The 12396-nt window shown below is 43.9% G+C and overlaps 1 protein-coding gene across 1 annotated transcript in view; it reads left to right on the top strand.

Annotated features, from left to right (window-relative positions):
- The window catches only part of LOC106611182 (leucine-rich repeat and fibronectin type-III domain-containing protein 5), a 39768-nt gene that overhangs the window by 19085 nt on the left and 8287 nt on the right, over nt 1-12396 (top strand). The window lies entirely within an intron of this gene.

The following is a 12396-nucleotide window of genomic DNA, read 5'->3' on the forward strand; positions in this document are numbered from 1 at the left end:
AAACGCACATCCTATTTTTCTCAGACAAGAGGATTTACAGATTTTACCAGAAGAAATAAGCAAATAGAATGATGGAGGGAGGGATGAAGGGAGGGAGGGATGGTGGGATGAAGGGAGGGATGGAGGGTGGAACGGAGGGTTGAAGGGATGGAGGGTGGAACGGAGAGTTGAAGGGATGGAGGGAGGGGATGGAGGGATGGAGGGAGGGATGGAGAGTTGAAGGGATGGAGGGAGGGATGGAGAGTGGAAGGGATGGATGGATGGAGGGTTGAAGGGATGGAGGGAGGGTTGAAGGGTTGGAGGGAGGATTGGAGGGAGGATTGGAGGGAGGGTTGGAGGGAGGGTTGAAGGGATGGTTGGAGGGAGGGTTGAAGGGAAGGTTGGCGAGTTGAAGGGAAGGTTGGCGGGTTGAAGGGATGAAGGGATGGTTGGAGGGAGGGTTGAAGGGATGGAGGGAGGGTTGAAGGGGTGGTTGGAGGGAGGGAACACAAACACACAAAAAGACACACAATGTGCACTATGGAACATCATGTCAGAGGTGTTCGGTTCAGGGTGCACACACGTCGTTACATAAGCATAACGTTCTGTCTGCTGCGTCTGTTAAGGGTCATCAGCCTGCCCACCTCATCTATAACAAAAAAACTAATCCAAAATGAATGAACACATTTAATTGCCTCACGATCCCCACCACCCTTCATGAAAGAGTTTCCATGCATTTCTAAGTGCTTATTTGTTTTTGCATTATTCATGTCTCTTTAATTGCACAGGGCTCCTGATCTTGTATAGCTAGTGTGCTGTCTATTCTACACTGTTTGAATTATTCAGTGGTACGACTGGCAGGGCTGTTTTCTCTTTTTAACCAGGTGCTGCACACAGAGCGAGAGAGAGAGAGAGAGAGAGAGAGGCGATAGTCATACATGTGTAGCAGCTGTGTGTTGTATTACATGCCTATGGTTTCAGGCACATGTATACAACGTTTGAAGGCACAGCTCTTCACAGTTTCACGTGTTGAAGGCTCCACACATACACTACACACAGGCAGACACGCACGCACACACTTATGAAGCGTCCCAGGGGTGTTCCTGTCCGTCTCATGTACGAGGACATGTTCCCCAACGTAGCCGGAGATGACAAGGGAAAGAATAATAGCCACAGATAGGCAGCACTTCCGTTGTAGAGAAATGATTCTTCTGCTAGCATGGGCAGGTGATGAGATTAAGTTTATTGATCACAACATAGCATTTAATCTCCACTGGGAATCCACATAGAGAAAATGTAAGGGAACATTTACCTGGCAAGGTTTACTCGTAGATCATGTAACTTCAGATGGGTTTTACTCTGTAAAGGAGAGTGGCACTTGACCGGATCTGGAGTTGTTGTATTTTCTTCAAATGCCAAAGCCATTACTCATTTCAGAGCATAATGAAAAAGTACTCCCCTTTCTTGGAGCTTTGGGGAGATTCAGTTAAGTCTGCATAGATAACATGTTGTGTTATATTATTCTCATGCCATTTTATGTTTGTGCTGCAGGACATGCACAGTATGTCTTAGACAACTCTATCATTGTCCTCCCTATCACAGTGTGGACTCGAGTCACATGACTTGGACACAAGTCTGACTCGAGTCTTAAATTTGATGATGACTTGATATAAAAGAAAATGACTTGGACTTGGAGCCACAAGACTCGGGACTCGACTTTGACTTGAAACTGATCAAATTATCTGACCAAGTATTGTCATGTTTTGTCACTCATTTTGTGGCACAGAGTCTCCTGTCGATTACTCTCCATGCAGCCAGAGACAATAGCCACAGCATCGCAAAAGATTGGCTAGTGAAACGCACACTAGGTTCTCTGATTGGACCAGCAAACTCTCAATCAACCCAGTTCGAGTGAGCTAGCAAATAGATTGTTGATTTGCTGTACAGCCATAAGATCAGGTGTAGCGCAAACGTGAAATTGTAGGGAGAGAGAATTGCCATAAAGAAATATGCAGCTACAAAAAAAATGTAATAATGCCAAGAGCTGTCTAGTAGCCCCAATAAATAGACACAGATTTTTAGTTGAACAAGTCATTGCTTGTATGGACATTTTCTTTACTTGTCTTGAGACTTGTGACTCGACTAGACTTGCTCTTAGAATGCACGACTTGGACTTTACTTGCCACATCCTACTTGGGACTCGACTTGAGACTTGGCCCTTGGGACTCGACTTGAGACTTGGCCCTTGGGACTCGACTTGAGACTTGGCCCTTGGGACTCGACTTGAGACTTGGCCCTTGGGACTCGACTTGAGACTTGGCCCTTGGGACTTAATATTTAAAAGTTACTTGGTCCCACCTCTGCACTAACATAACAATGATACGTAATGTTGTTTAAGCTCAGTTTTAGGGTTCAAATGTTGTAATCTTTCACTAGTGATTGTTATATCCCACCATGCTTAGCTAGGCTCTCGGTAGAGTTGTCTGTATGAGGTAATCAAATCAAATCAAATCAAATTATATTTGTGACATGCACCAAATACAACAGGTGTAGACCTTACAGTGAAATGCGTACTTACAAGCCCTTAACCAACAGTTAAGATTGAAGAAAAATAAGTGTTCAAGTTTTTTTTTTTTTAAATCAGCTCCAGTTGATGGGTGGTGTGCTGCCGCTGCCTTCTCCACTGTCTTATAAATATCAGAGCCATTCTGCAAAGTTGAAGCTATTGATCCATGTACACTCTAGCCTCTCAGCTGTGTCAGCTCTAAAGGGTATGCTGCTCTGTTCTCTACTTTGTATATATTCAGCAGGCCAGGTTTCTTTACAGGGCACTAGAGATGGAAGTTACTGTAGCTTACATCAAATGTTTGGGCGGTCGTAGCAGAAAACCGCATTGACAGACTATTAAAAGATGGTTTGGCACATAATGCTGGGGGAGATACAAAGATAGTGAACACAAATTGTGACTTTGGATATTTTGTCTTATGTTAGTAGAGGACAGTGAACACAATATGATGTTTGAAAAGGTGTGGCATTAGTTGCATGAGTAGAAAACAAAGTAAAAGGCAAGCAGGCATTGATGTTTACATTTTTTTAAATGTAACCTTTATTTAACTAGGCAAGTCAGTTAAGAACAAATTCTTATTTACAATGAAGGCCTACCCCGGCCAAACCCGGACGACGCTGGGACAATGGGACTCCAAATCACGACCGGATGTGATACAGCCTGGAATCGAACCAGATGTGAGACTGTAACAAAATTGAAACTGAAATAATGTATACTTAATTATTGATTTATCATTTGGTAATGAGGCATAGCTATTGTACAAATGTCTCCATTGTGGTTTAATATGTGTGATGTCATCATATAAACTGCTAATGGGTTTGTTTTAGTAATGATAATGGTGAGCTAAGCTGTTTTCCATGCTAGTCATTACAAATCCAGGGCAATTGATATCACGTCTCTGAAAGGGGGATATATAAAAAAGCTGCTTAAACCCTGTTACAAAATGAAATGGATCCCTTTGCAGTCAGACGCACGGTGTCCGTCAGTAGGGGAAAAAACTGCCTTAAACATAATCTCACAGTGAATAGCATTCATACTGCATGTGCAACCACAGTGGAATTTGCCAAAAGACCATACTATGGGCTTACTGTACTGTAGGCTTCTCACATCCTATTCAGACAGTCAGTTCCAGCTTAGTCCCAGGCTCTGGGCATGGATTCTGTCTTGTTTAATTGCCCTATCTCAGGAGATAGGGTTGTGTGATTGGCGATAAGTAGGCCTGGGGCCAGTGGGAAGCTACTCAGCACATTATCGGCCCATCTAAGCAGCCTGCCTGCCTGGAGGCTGGAGGCTGCCTGGCTGGAGGCTGCCTGCCTGGAGGCTGGAGGCTGCCTGGCTGGAGGCTGCCTGGCTGGAGGCTGCCTGCCTGGAGGCTGGAGGCTGCCTGGCTGGAGGCTGCCTGCCTGGAGGCTGGAGGCTGCCTGGCTGGAGGCTGCCTGGCTGGAGGCTGGAGGCTGGAGGCTGGAGGCTGGAGGCTGGAGGCTGCCTGGCTGGAGGCTGCCTGGCTGGAGGCTGGAGGCTGCCTGGCTGGAGGCTGCCTGGCTGGAGGCTGGAGGCTGGAGGCTGCCTGGCTGGAGGCTGCCTGGCTGGAGGCTGCCTGGCTGGAGGCTGGAGGCTGCCTGGCTGGAGGCTGCCTGGCTGGAGGCTGGAGGCTGGAGGCTGCCTGGCTGGAGGCTGGAGGCTGGAGGCTGCCTGGAGGCTGGAGGCTGCCTGGCTGGAGGCTGCCTGCCTGGAGGCTGGAGGCTGCCTGCCTGGAGGCTGGAGGCTGGAGGCTGCCTGGCTGGAGGCTGCCTGCCTGGAGGCTGGAGGCTGCCTTCCATATCTATCCGCTCCTCCTCTCATCTCATCTGGGTCTTCATCCAGATTCCCACATCAGATCATATCCATGGATGTTTTCTGCTGGCTACTCGGCTCAGCTTGGTGCCATTATTTCAACTTCACCCAAGAACAGTTCAGGGAGAGTATCTTACAGGCTTACAGTGCATGTAATTAAGTGTAAGGTGCAGAGGTGTAAAGAGACAGGTAGAGGGAAGACAAGGTATTTGAACCCATTACCCTCGCGGCTACCCATCTCTGCACCACCTGCTTCTCAGTTGGAGTGTTCTGGACGTGGTCACGACTCAGATCAAAGCTGCCGTTGACCCCCGTTCCCCCAACACTGTTCAAAGCACAGGGGTCACGGAGGCTAGTAGTGATTTGAGGCAGCAGTTTTCTGGAACCCCCTCTCCTCGTCGTTATCACCCACTGAGAGCTCCTTCCTCCCGGGCTAGAACACTTGCAGCGTGGTGTCAGTTTGTTCTGATCAGACCCACCAGACTGAGGGTTTGTAGCAAGGGGGCTGTGCTCTCCTGGGGAGATGAAAGATGGGCTTAGGGAGGCCTGGCTGCTCATTGGGCCTGGTGGAGGCCAGCTATACTATATATACGGATCACTACACAGCCTGTTACTCTTGCCCTCTCCACAGCTCTCCACCACGCCGGCCGCTTAGCATATGGGCCCGCTGGTGGTTCTCTCCCCAGCAAAGCCTGATGGGATTCTGGGGCCTCCGGCTCCTCCACTGACGCTCGTCTATTGCTGAAGGCCTTGGACCACACAACAGCTACACATCACCCCATGCCCACACACACACACACGCATGCACCAACACACTCACACATATTCTCCTTTGTGAAACACAGGCAGGGGGAAGGGGACAGGTTCAACTGTCCTGGATGGTAACCTGCGATTCAGTGACCAGTAAACAACATGTCTAAGGAACCATGGGAAATCAGGTCGGTAGCTCGATAAGCTTCGTCACAGTGTCATGAGCTGCTTCAGCCTGTTTATTAATATGCAACTCATTACATGCAGCGCTGGATTTATGTTCCTTTACAATTAAAAAGGCCTGAGTGAACAGGCAAACAGGTTCACACATGCACCCATGCATGTGTACACACACACACACACACACACACACACAAGCACACACACAGTCATGCTGTTACTCATGCTGAACAGTGTTGTTCCTCTCTTGTTATTGAAGCTCCCCAAGCATTGCTGCAGAAAAGAGGGAAGTGGTGCGAATGAAATAAGATATGGGTATACTGTCGACAATGTATTTTTTAAACTTTTTTACCCCCCAACTTACCGTCACAAATAGCTGACAAGACAACAATTGTATATTTAAACTAGCAAATATGGAAAGAGATGGCGAGAGAGAGAGAGGTAAAAGAGAGTCTGTGTGACTCAGAGCGCCTTCCTTCCAGAACACTCCATTGTCTCCTTGTGATGAAAGTCTCTGAGGGAGCAGGGCAGGGAGAGGCTGTTCCTGCTTTATACAGCACAGTGGCGGATGCTGCTGCCTGGCTCTTGGGGGAGCAGCCTTTTGCAGCATGCAGCGCTGGGTTTCAGCTCATGTTTCCTCTTTAAGATGGTGATTTATGTGAAATATTCAGTGGAAATGCTGCCGCCGCCATTTATCACTGAGGAAAAAAGTATTTTCATCCCTAAAGTCCTCACCTAAGTAAAGCTACGTCTTCAGCTGTTTGAAAATAGGTAAAAACATACATTGAGTGTATAAAACATTAGGAACACCTTCTTAATAGTGAGTTGCACCCCCTTTTTCCCTCAGAACAGCCTCAATTCGTTGGGCCATGGACTTTACAAAGTTTTCCACAGGGATGCGCGCCCATGTTGAATCGAATGCTTCCCACAGCTGTGTCAAGTTGGCTGGATGTCCCTTGGATGGTGGGCCATTCTTGATACTGGTGTACACATTCGATACAGATGGGAAAATGTTGATCATGAAAAACCCAGCAATGTTGCAGTTCTTGTCACACTCAAACCGGTTCACCTGGCACCTACTACCATACCCCGTTCAAAGGCACTTAAATCTTTTCTTTCACATTCACCCTTCCTTCCCATTCACACATACACAATCCATGTCTCAATTGTCTCTGTACGTTGTCTCCTACCCTTCATCTATACTGATTGAAGTGTAATTAACAGGTGCCATCAATAAGGGATCATAGCTTCAACCTGTCCTGGAAAGAGCAGGTGTTCCTAATGTTTTGTACACTCAGTGTATACTGTAGCGCTTTAGAAACAATTAGCAGTGTAGAAGCAGCTTGAAGCTATGTTCACTTTGGAAATATTTTCTTAGCACCTCATACTATTCTACTTTGCAATGCAAGAAGATGTCAAAGCCATGCAGAGAGACAATCAAAAATCGCAAATGCAAATGTTTCTCCAAACGAAACTGAAAGAAATGACTATGTAATTTGTTCGGGGAAAGAATGAATCAGACTTTCCTAGTCTTGCTCAGCAGCTTCATTACGTCTTGCTATGACTACCACAAAGCCAAAGCCGGGAACAGTGCATATTGGTGAGAAAACATACCAACCACAGGGCATGCATACAAATCGCTTAGAATATATTGTTTTGATAGGTATATTCATATTGGAGACATGGCTACTAGCTACTATCTCAATGTCCATGTGTGTTTTTGTGTATGTCACTGTGTGTGCATCAGTGTATGTGCATGTGTGTTTTTGTGTATGTGCATGCGCACATGTTCTGTTTTGAGGCCGATCACTTTTATTACAATAAAGAAAGCATCCATACACTGTCCACCCCACTCTCTCTCTCTCTTTCTCTCTCTAAGTAGAGGGAAAGAGAGAGAGCGAGAGAGAGAGAGAGAGAGGGAAACAGAGAAAGACAGAGAGAGACTGACAGACAGACATAGATAGGGACAGACACACAGACAGACAGACAGACAGACACATCAATATGTAAGTAGGCTGTTAGTACAGTATGAAGCCACCGTGTTGCCCTGGTCCTTGTAACACCCTCCTCTATCACTCTCTCTCTGGAAAAAGAAACACCTCTCTCCAGCATCTCTCCCCCTCTTTCTGTCTCTTTGTGTCTGTCTGTCTTGTTCTGTCTCTCTATCTCTCCCTCTCTTTTTCCTCTTGCTCTCCTTTCTGGGTAGCACTCACTGAGGGTTAATAGTATGACTGCAGTTTAACAGAAGCTACCATGCCAATGTCAGACCAGAGTAGAGTAGAGCCTGTATATACTGGCCTGCACTCAGAGACTCTAGTCTGTACACAGCAGGGCTGCCAAGCTGAGATACTGTAAGAACCCTTTAGCACCCCTTCACCATGTGATTCCCTTTGAGGTATCTCTACTGCTCCAAGGTTTCCGAGAGCATTTATCAGAAAGGTGACTATATTTGCATTGGCTTCTATATTTATTAACATACAGTACAGTCTCATGCCTGTTTTGTCACTTGTGCCAAATTGTCATTTCAGTATTTTTCATATTGACGATGTTGTCAAATCTTCTATAATCTTTTGCTCAGGATTATATTAGGGTTAGGGTTTTTGGGTTATGATACGGTTCACAGTTAAGGGTTAGGGTTTTTGGGTTATGATACGGTTCACAGTTAAGGGTTAGTGTTTTTGGGTTATGATACGGTTCACAGTTAGGGTTTTTGGGTTATGATACGGATTACAGTGTGGGGTTAGGGGTTATGATACGGTTCACAGATATGGGTTATGATAAGGTTTACAGTTAGGGGTTAGTGGTTATGGGTTAGGGGTTAAGATAAGGTTTACAGTTAGGGGTTAGTGGTTAGGGGTTATGATAAGGTTAACAGTTAGTAGTTAGGTGTTAGTGGTTAAGGGGCTAGGGGTTTAAGGTTATGCTTTGGCTACATTGAGGTTAGATGTAAATATGATCCATAACACTTCGAAAATAAATGTATTGAGCAATTGGCGTGTGATGAAAACAATGTGTGGCCAGGTTATTCCAGGTTAAACGTCAACATCTTGATGTGATTCGACTGTGGTTATTTTAGGGACCGTGACACAATACCAGCCTAATTCCAGTTGACATTCATGTCAATGCTCTCACTGTCCTGAGGGCCAGCTGCCAAGCCACAGGGCTCGTTCATCCTTCTCCTCATCCCCCTTTTCTGTGTACACCAGACCACCTGCACGTGTGTTGACATATCTTAAACATTTAGGATCAGATTTTGAATGTGATGGAAACATCCCCTTTTAGAGCACTTAAAATATTCATGTTTGCGTTGTGTGTTAAATTTGATCAGTGTGAATTATAGAGGAGTGTTCATGTTTTGGCTATATGCATAATTCATCGGGTGGAGTGTCTTCCACACATCGCTCCCCTAATGCTCCCCCTGAAGTTTTGTTTGCACTCCACTGCACAGTCAGTCAGCCATTCTTTATTGATGAACAGGATACAGAAACAGAACGGTACCTCTTGCACAACTCCACCTTGTCCTTAACATTGAGTGTGACTGTGTTGGCGAATAGGATTATTAGTAACTAGCCATTGTTGCTTGTCTTTGAGTGCTGTGATGTGCTAGAGTTAATTTCATAAGCCATTGTTATTGTGCTCTTGCAATGTAGAATGCTCTTAATATGAACCCTGTAGTTTAGTTAGAAGTCTGAAGGCAGGCATGCTGTTAAACAGATGAGCATTTTTATTTTACACAGTTATGAAGGGTTTTTGTCTGGCTGTGTAATAAATTGGGACTTTACCATTCTGAATACTACTTTTGTTCAGATGTTTCCCTAGTTTAATAGGAGATGGAAGTCATTGAAAGTAGGTAAAACATGCCTTTCAAATCTGCCTCAATCTGTGTTAAATAAAGGACCCCTTCGGACTATAAATTAGCATGGACTTCCTGAACTTTGGTTGAATGTAATAATAATGCAGTAATTGCATTGACACTCTTGTGGTTAATTGCATATTCAGGGCAAACACAATGTTCCATCATGAAAAGAAGGCGATAATGTTGTGTTTTCAATGCTCTAGCATTTCCTATTCTGGATTCTGTAACACCCTATAATTTGCTTATACGTAAACAAACGATAAACATCCTGCTAGCAGAGCATTGCATTTGAGTATGTGACTTGCACCCATAAAGAATACCCATCTACATTGAATAATCCTGCCTCCACTTGCCTCAAGGACAAATCCTACAATGTCATCTCTCTCTCTCTCTCTCTCTCTCTCTCTCTCTCTCTCTCTCTCTCTCGCATATTTATATATATCAATATAGTACCTTGCGAAAGTATTCACCCCCCTTGGCATTTTTCCTATTTTGTTGCCTTACAACCTGGAATTAAAGTAGATTTTTGGGGGGTTTGTATAATTTGATTTACACAACATGCCTACCACTTTGAAGATACAAAATATGTTTTCTTGTGAAACAAACAAGAAATAAGACAAATAAACTGAAAACTTGAGCATGCATAACTATTCACCCCCTCAAAGTCAAATATCTGGAAGACTGAAACAGGTTTCCCTCAAGAATATCCTTGTATTTAGCGCCATCCATCATCCCAGTCCCTGCTGATGGAAAAACATCCCCTCGGCATGATGCTGCCACCACCATACTTCACTGTGGGGATGGTGTTCTCGGGGTGATGAGAGGTGTTGGGTTTGTGCCAGACATTGCTTGATGGCCAAAAAGCTCAATTGTAGTTTCATCTGACCAGAGTACCTTCTTCCATGTGTTTGGGGACTCTCCAACATGCTTTCTGGCGAACACCAAACATGTTTGCTTATTTTTTTCTTTAAGCAATGGTTTTTTTCTGGCCACTCTTCTGTAAAGCCCAATTCCGTGGAGTGTACTACTTAAAGTGGTCCTATGGACAGATACTCCAATCTACACAGTGGAGCTTTGCAGCTCCTTCAGTGTTATCTTTGGTCTCTTTGTTGCCTCTCTGATTAAAGCCCTCCTTGCCTGGTCTGTGAGTTTTGGTGGGCGGTCCTCTCTTGGCAGGCTTGTTGTGGTGCCATATTCTTTCCATTTTTTAATAATGGATTTAATGGTGCTCCGTGGGAGTTCAAAGTTTCAGATATTTTTTTATAACCCAACCCTGATCTGTACTTCTCCACGACTTTGTCCCTGACCAGTTTGGAGAGCTCCTTGGTCTTCATGGTGCCTCTTGCTTGGTGGTGACCCTTGCTTAGTGGTGTTGCAGACTCTGGGGCCTTTCAGAACAGTTGTGTATATATACTGAGATCATGTGACAGATCATGTGACACTTAGATTGCACACAGGTGGACTTTATTTAACTAATTATGTGACTTCTGAAGGTAATTGGTTGCACCAGATCTTATTTAGGGGCTTCATAGCAAAGGGGGTGAGTACATATGCACGCACCACTTTTCCATAATTATTATAAATCTTTTTTCCAATTTCACTTCACCAATTTGGACTATTTTGTGTATATCCATTTACATGAAATCCAAATTGCAGGTTGTAATGCAACAAAATAGGAAAAACATCAAGGGGGGTAAATACTTTTGCAAGGCGCTGTATCTAGTAGATGTCATGAACATGTTCCATTACTGTTTGTGTGTCCAAGAATGATCTTGGCATACTCCTCAACGTTGATCAGGGAGTCATAGTGTGCTCAGCTCAACTACCTCATTACAACTGCTATACTAGCAATCATTCCTGGCAGCATCGCTGGCTATATGCCACACAGTCTCCTCAGTTTGAAAATAGTCCTGGTTGGTTTCCAGTGACACAGTTACGAGGCTGTGTCCTAAATGGAACTCTATTCTTTATATTGTGCACTATTTCTGGCCAGAGCCCTACAGGCCTTGGTCAAAAGTAGTGCCTAAATAGGGAAAATGATGCTATTTGGGACTTACAGAGCAGACAGGAGTGTATGTACTGTGTCTCTGCAGGGATTCAGGCCATTAGTCTCAAAGTGCCTACTTTACCTGCTATTCTCATATCTGATTTTATGGGGAATCATCAAACAGTGCTTTTTTAAGGTTCTCTGCAGTCTCTCTGTGTATAAATGCTATTTATAAACCACCACTCGTGGCTGTCACTGAGAGATTGCATTGAGGTTTTAGCCTCAGTAAAAACAGCTACTAATTTATATGCATGGGAATATTTGCATAGTTGTGACATTCTTTGTTTTCAAGCCAAAGCATGTAGAAAATGTGTTGATTGATGGTCCATTACCCTACTGTACATATTCTCTGTCTTTCTTAGACTTGTGATTTAGCTGAGGATTTAGATGATATTGTATTTATATTGTAGGTTCTTGTTCATGGATATAGAATTATGAAAGCAAGCTAAACCTTCCCCGGCACATTCCATTTGTCCTGGCATTCCAGCATGGCCAGAGGTGAAATAAGTATTAAATTGTCATACTTGAGTAAAAGTAAAGATACCTTAATATAAAATGACTCATGTAAAAGTGAAAGTAACCCAGTAAAAAACTACTTGAGTAAAAGTCTAAACGTATCAGATTTTAAATGTACTTAAGTACAGGGGTGGAAAAAGTACTCAATTGTCATAATTGAGTAAAAGTACAAAGTAAAAGTACATTCTACACATCAAATTCCTTATATTTAGCAAACCAGATGGCACAATTTCCTTTTCTTGACAGCCATGTTTAGTGACTCCACCAGATCAGAGGCAGTAGGAATGACCAGGGACATTTTCTTGATAAGTATGTGAATTGGACCTTTTTCCTTTACTGCTAAGCATTCAAATTATAACTAGTTCTTTTGGGTGTCAGGGAAAATGTATGGAGTAAAAATAAATTACCTAATTGTCTTTAGGAATGTAGTGAAGTAAAAGTAGTCAAAAGTATAAATTCAAAAGTAAAGTACAGATACTCCAAAAAACGACTTAAGTAGTACTTTAAAGTATTTTTACTTAAGTACTTTACACCACTGACCATGGCAATTGACTTCGTTAAGCATGATGCATCATGTCTTGTTTATTGTTGTAAAGGCCCTAATCCAGGCTTGTGAATCAGATCTACCCAGCTATGAATCAGATATTTAATGTTCCACTGCAGATCTGT

Source organism: Salmo salar, chromosome 09, assembly GCF_965601325.2.
Source record: "Salmo salar chromosome 09, fSalSal1, whole genome shotgun sequence".
Classification (NCBI taxonomy): domain Eukaryota; kingdom Metazoa; phylum Chordata; class Actinopteri; order Salmoniformes; family Salmonidae; genus Salmo; species Salmo salar.